Raw genomic sequence first — 7,392 nt, 5'->3', positions numbered from 1 at the left:
CAGTTCCAGAGTTGATCAGGTGCACATATGAAGGATTAATATTACTTATAAACTATTGCATTAGAAATTTTGAGAGAGAGAGAGAGAGAGAGAGAGAGAACATTTCTGTATACCAGTATGTGTGTGTGTGTGTGTGTGTGTGTGTGTGTGTGTGTGTGACAGAGAGAGAGAGAGAGAGAGTACTATATCACATCCTCACCACACCGTGAAATTAACTCCTTGAAGCCAGGTGAAGCCCCATTTTTTCCTTGAAGCCCCATTTTTTCCTTGAAGCCCCATTTTTTCCTTGAAGCCCCATTTTTTTCCTTGAAGCCAGGTGAAGCCCTACTGTTACGTCTTTAAGGACACACACACACACACACACACACCGTCACAAATATACAAAAAGACAAACACACACTGACACGGTAGCGAAGACACACACACACACACACACACACACACACACACACACACACACACACACACACGCTAATCTGTGATCCATGAGGGTAATATTTCACTTCAGTTCAATATAATCAATGACGTTGTAAAAATAGTGACAGGAGACGAAAAATGGCTGCATGATAACTGGATGTGTATGGAACGAGATTATTTACTGCGTGTGTCTGACTGATTACACGCACACACACACACACACACACACACACACACAGTTCCATAAAATACAACACACGCACACACACACACACACACACACACACACACACACACACACACACACACAGTTCCATAAAATACAACACACGCACACACACATACTTCCATAAAATACACACACACACACACACACACACACACACACACACACATAGTTCCATTAAGTAAAACGCGCACACACATACTTCCATAAAACACACACACACACAAACACACACACACACACACACAGTTCCATAAAATACAACACACGCACACACACATACTTCCATAAAATACACACACACACACACACACACACACACACACAGTTCTATAAAATACAACACACGCACACACACATACTTCCATAAAATACACACACACACACACACACATAGTTCCATTAAGTAAAACGCGCACACACATACTTCCATAAAACACACACACACACACACACACACACAGTTCCATAAAATACAACACACGCACACACACATACTTCCATAAAATACACACGCACACACACACACACACACACACACACACATAGTTCCATTAAGTAAAACGCGCACACACATACTTCCATAAAACACACACACACACAAACACACACACACACACACACACACACACACACACAGTTCCATAAAATACAACACACGCACACACACATACTTCCATAAAATACACACACACACACAGTTCTATAAAATACAACACACGCACACACACATACTTCCATAAAATACACACACACACACACACACACACACATAGTTCCATTAAGTAAAACGCGCACACACATACTTCCATAAAACACACACACACACACACACACACACACACACACACACACACACACACACACACACACAGTTCTATAAAATACAACACACGCACACACACATACTTCCATAAAATACACACACACACACACACACACACACACACACATAGTTCCATTAAGTAAAACACGCACACACATACTTCCATAAAACACACACACACACACACACACACACACACACACACACACACACAGTTCCATAAAATACAACACACGCACACACACAGACTTCCATAAAATACACACACACACACACACACACACACACACACACACAACCACTTAGAACAGAACAACATGAAGAGGAAGAAATCAGTCTAAGACATCAGTTTAAGATCTGTCGAGAAAATCCGGCTTCTTGTCTGAATAAAAATCTATCTACATCTATTTCATCTGCTTTCTTGACGACGTTCCACCTTTGACTTAATTTGTGGGTGTCAGAGGCTAGTATTCTCTCGTCCCTAACACCTCTTCTTTAGCGATTTATGCTGGGATACAACTGGTTAATATCCTTTTGTATATGGCTACATCTATCAATAAAAATCTATCTACATCTATCTTATCTACTTTCTTGACGACGTTCCACCTTTGACTTAATTTGCAGGCGTCAGGGGCTAGTATTTTCTCGTCCCTAACACCTCTTCCTTAGCGATTTATGCTGGGATACAACTGGTTAATATCCTTTTGTATATGGCTACTACTCTTAATAAAAATCTATCTATATCTATTTCATCTGCTTTCTTGACGACGTTCCACCTTTGACTTAATTTGTAGGTGTCAGGGGCTAGTATTCTCTCGTCCCTAACACCTCTTCTTTAGCGATTTATGCTGGGATACAACTGGTTAATATCCTTTCGTATTTATGCACGGTAGGGCGATACTGGAAGGATTTATATAACACAGAAGGGGAATGGAAGGTGTAATAAGCACTAAATCGCCTAGGAAAAGGTGTTAGGGAGCTTCCTTGACCTAGAATACCTGCAAAAAATAGAAAAAAAATCGAGGTCCCACAGTCACGCTCTCTCTCTCTCTCTCTAACATTTGGAGAGGATGGAGAGTGAGATACTATTGTGGAGAGTGTATGTGAGTGAGGTGGAGGGGGCGAGAGCGAGGAGGAAGCCAAGGATGAGATGGAGGGATGGAGTGGAGAGGTATATGAGAGACTGACGAGAAGCGTTTATATGAGTGAGGTGGAAGGGGGAAGAGGAAGGGGGAGGCCAAGGATGAGATGGAGGGATGGAGTGGAGAGGTATATGAGAGAGGGGCGGTGTGAGCTGGGAGCAGGGCAGTGAAATGGCGGGGGACAGGGCGATATGGAGGCGACTTGTTTGTGGCCACCCCTTACGGGATTAAGGCGTCTGGCAATAGATAGATAGAGTTGGAATCTTATCTCTGTATATTGATCTTTTATCTGTGTCATCTGAGGTCAAGACAGTTTTATCTCAAGTTATACTGTAAATATCATCTTTCAAGCAAGTCTCTAATTTCTGACTAAAGTTCCTTCCACATTGTACTGTATAAGAAACTAAACATAATCTAAGTTAATCTGACACTGATGCCTGTTTCAAGTATGGCTTAACCCTAATGATCTATCTATCTATCTATCTAGAGCCAGAGGTCTTAATCCCCGGAGTGGCCATAAACAAATCGCCTCCATGTCACCCTGTCCCCTGCCACTTCGTTGCCTTACTCCCAGCTCACACCTCCCTCTCTCATATGCCTCTCCATCCCTCCATCTCATCCTCGGCTTCCCCTCCCCCTCCCCCCTCCACCTCACTCACATACTCTCCTCGTTAGTCTCTCACTCTCCATCCTCTCCACATGGCCAAACCACCTCAGTGTATTTCTCCTAACGCTTTCTATCACATCCACACCACAACGCTCCTTCACTTCCTCATCTGTCAGTCTGTTTACCCGTGTAACTCCACATGCACCTCGCTCACATACACTCTCCTCGTTAGTCTCTCACTCTCCATCCTCACCACATGGCCAAACCACCTCAGTGTATTTCTCCTAACGCTTTCTATCACATCCACATCCACACCACAACGCTCCTTCACTTCCTCATTTGTCAGTCTGTTTACCCGTGTAACTCCACATGCACCTCACTCACATACACTCTCCTCGTTAGTCTCTCACTCTCCATCCTCTCCACATGGCCAAACCACTTAAGTGTGTTTTTCCTAACGCTTCCTATCACATCCACATCCACACCACAACGCTCCTTCACTTCGTCATTTGTCAGTCTGTCTTTCCATGTAACTCCACACACATCCTACTAACATACATTCTCCTCGTTAGTCACTCACTCTCCTAACGCTTTCTATCACATCCACATTACAACGCTCCTTCACTTCATTTGTCAGTCTGTCTCTCCATGTAATTGTACATGGACCTCACTCACATACACTCTCCTCGTTAGTCTCTGTCCACTCCACATGGCCAAACCACCACAATGTATTTCTCCTAACGCATTCTATCACATCCACACCACAACGTTCCTTCACTGCCTCATTTGTCAGTCTGTCTCTCCATGTAACTCCACATACACCTCATTCACACTCTCCTCGTTAGTCTCTCACTCTCCTAACACATTCTATCACATCCACACCACAACGTTCCTTCACTTCCTCATTTGTCAGTCTGTCTCGCCATGTAACTCCACATTCACCTCACACTCTCCTCGTTAGTCTCTCACTCTCCTAACGCTTTCTATCACATCCACACCACAACGTTCCTTCACTTCCTCATTTGTCAGTCTGTCTCTCCATGTAACTCCACATACACCTCACTCACACTCTCCCCGTTAGTCTCCACCCTCTCCACATGGCCAAACCACCTCAATATATTTCCTCTGGCGCCCTAATGTACTACACAAGATCAGGCAATGTCTCACCTAACCTGACCTAAGATGACCTCGCTTCACCTCACCAATAACCTTCATATTATCACCAACTTACACTCCATAATTCATCTTACCCTCAGAGAAAGTTGTATTACATCTTTAGGTATTGCTGTACACCTTCCACATCCTTCATCTTTCTGGGCTGGTGGGCTGGTGGGCTGGGGGTGGGTGGGATGGGTGGGGATGGAGTGGGCTGGGGTTGGTTGGGGATGAGGTGGGTCGGCGTTGGGTGTGATGGGTTGGGTAGGTTGGGGATGGGGTTGGGTGGGATGGGGTGGGATGGGGTTGGGTGTGATGGGATGGGATGGGGTTGGGTGGGATGGGATGGGCTGGGGTTGGGTGGAATGGAGTGGGTTGGGGTTGGGTGGGATGGAGTGGAATGGGGTTGGGTGGAATAGGGTGGGTTGGGTTGAAGTTGGGTGGGGTGGGGTGGGTTGGGGTTGGGTGGGGTGGGTGGGTGGGGTAACCCGATACTACAGGGGAGTAGGGTTGGGCTGGGGTAGGGAGGGGTGGGTTGAGTTGAGCTGGGTAGACAGGCTGAGTGAGTGTGTTGGGTGGGTTGGGGTGGGTTGGGGGTGGGTGAGCTGATATTACACGAGGGAAATAAAGCCCCACACTAATTTTAGAGACTGACAGGGAGAGTTTTTCATTACAAGCCTCCCATGGCCAAGAGAAGGAGGTGCGGACGCGGCCTTCCTGAACTCCTTTCTTCTCGTGTTGGTTCGCTTCTTAACACCATCCAGTAGGCGATTTAAGCTGAATAATTTGATAGCCTGGAGGCACTAGGTATTGGGTTTAATGCACACACACACACACACACACACGGTCACATACAGTATATACAAAAGCACACACACACACACCCACCCACAAACACACACACACGTAACTGGTAAATCCACCTATGCACAAAAATAATATACCAACTTTTTCACCACTGCTCCCCCAGCCCACCCTCTCTCTCTCTCTCTCTCTCTCACCCAAATTCTCAAAAAACATAGTCCAATAATCACTTTTGCATAATCTATCGTTGGCTCCATAAAAAAGGAATGATATAAAGTGCAATAAACTGGAGGCGAAATTTGGGTATAAAGAAGAAGAGGAAAGAATGTGGAGAAAGGCGAAGTTATGTGGCTGTAATGTTGTTGTACAGGAGTGATATTGGTGTGTGTGTGTGTGTGTGTGTGTGTGTGAGTCTGTCTGTCTGTCTGTACTATATTTGTGTGTGTGTGTGTGTGTGTGCCTATATTGGTGTGTACGTGTGTGTGTGTGTGTGTGTGTGCCTATATTGGTGTGTACGTGTGTGTGCGTGTGTCTGTCTGTGTACTATATTTGTGTGTGTGTGTGTGTGTGTGTGTACTATATTTGTGTGTGTGTGTGTATTAGCCTATATTGGTGTGTACGTGTGTGTGTCTGTCTGTCTGTGTACTATATCTGTATGTGTGTGTGTGTGTGTGTGTGTGTGTGTGTTAATTCAGCTTCCTTTATGTACAAAATAAACTCTAAGCATTCTTTTTTTCTATTGAGTTTTGCACTGTGTATTACCCTTATCAAATCACCAATGCTCATCAAATTACTGTACTTACACCAGCCTCTTCATCAATAAATGCTTCCAGATATGATTATACTTATTTTCATATCGTTATTAGGCCCAAAATGACCAATTATGAACAAAAAAAGGCGTGAAAATGATCTTCGTATATTTGTGTGTCCAGCTTTCCGACGATTTCGCGCTCTCGAGTCTCGCGCGATCGTAATTTTTGATTGATATTTTCCTGACACTCCCTGGGCTTACCGCGACCGAATGTATAATGAATTAGGTTGATGTCTATTGCCGTTCTTGTGACAGGAAACACACACACACACACACACACACACACACACACACACACACACACACACACACATTAAATAAACTTCTTGATTAACACAGAATAAAGATTAGTTAGGCCTTAAACCAGCACCTTTCTTTTCACAGGATGGTGTACTCTTTCTCTCTCTCTCTCTCTCTCTCTCACACACAGGATGGTGTAGTTGGGTGTAGAGGAGGAGGAGGCGGCGGGGGTAAACCGTCCTGGATTTGGTAACGGTTATGGGGGTCGTAACACTGCCACTTCATTAACTTAATTGGAACACCCTCACTATACCGTCTGACTCTTGCACAATTTTCATTAAGGGAGCGAAGAATTGTGAATTTGTGAATATTAGGCGAGCGAAGAGTTGTGAAAGTGAGCGAAGAATTGTGAAACAGTGTGTAAGTGAGCGAAGACTTGTGAAAGTGTGTGAGCGAAGAATTGTGAAATAGTGTGTGAGCGAAGACTTGTGAAATAGTGTGTGAGCGAAGACTTGTAAAAGTGTGTGAGCGAGCGAAGAATTGTAAAACAGTGAGCGAAGAATTGTAAAACTGTGTAAGGGAGCGAAAAATTTTGAAATAGTGTGTAAGTAAGCGAAGAATTGTGAAATAGTGTGAGCGAAGAATTGTGAAACTGTGTGTAAATAAGCGAAGAATTGTGAAAGTGTAAGTGAGCGAAGAATTGTGAATTAGTGTTTATTTTGTGTCCACTCCATTCCCAGCTTAATCTGACGTAATATTCCTCCTAACACCTCTTCCTTAGCGATTTATTCCTGATTCTGCTCCGTTACTATATTCTTGTGTGTTATTGTGGTTAGGAAGCTCACTAACACCTCTTCCTTAGCGATTTATTCCGGATTCTGCTCCGTTACTATATTCTTGTGTGTTATTGTGGTTAGGAAGCTTACTAACACCTCTTCCTTAGCGATTTATTCCTGATTCTGCTCCGTTACTATATTCTTGTGTGTTATTGTGGTTAGGAAGCTCACTAACACCTCTTCCTTTGCGATTTATTCCGGATTCTGCTCCCTTACTATATTCTTGTGTGTTATTCATGCAGTCTATGTCGATATTGAAGACATAAGACGCAAACCTGGGGATATTAATGAGTAGTTTGGAAAATAAATCGCTAAGGAAGAGGTGTTA

This window comes from Coenobita brevimanus, chromosome 48, assembly GCF_032717465.1.
Source record: "Coenobita brevimanus isolate Jiangsu-jjx chromosome 48, ASM3271746v2, whole genome shotgun sequence".
NCBI classification, from domain to species: Eukaryota; Metazoa; Arthropoda; class Malacostraca; order Decapoda; family Coenobitidae; genus Coenobita; species Coenobita brevimanus.
This window is presented reverse-complemented; position numbering follows the sequence as displayed.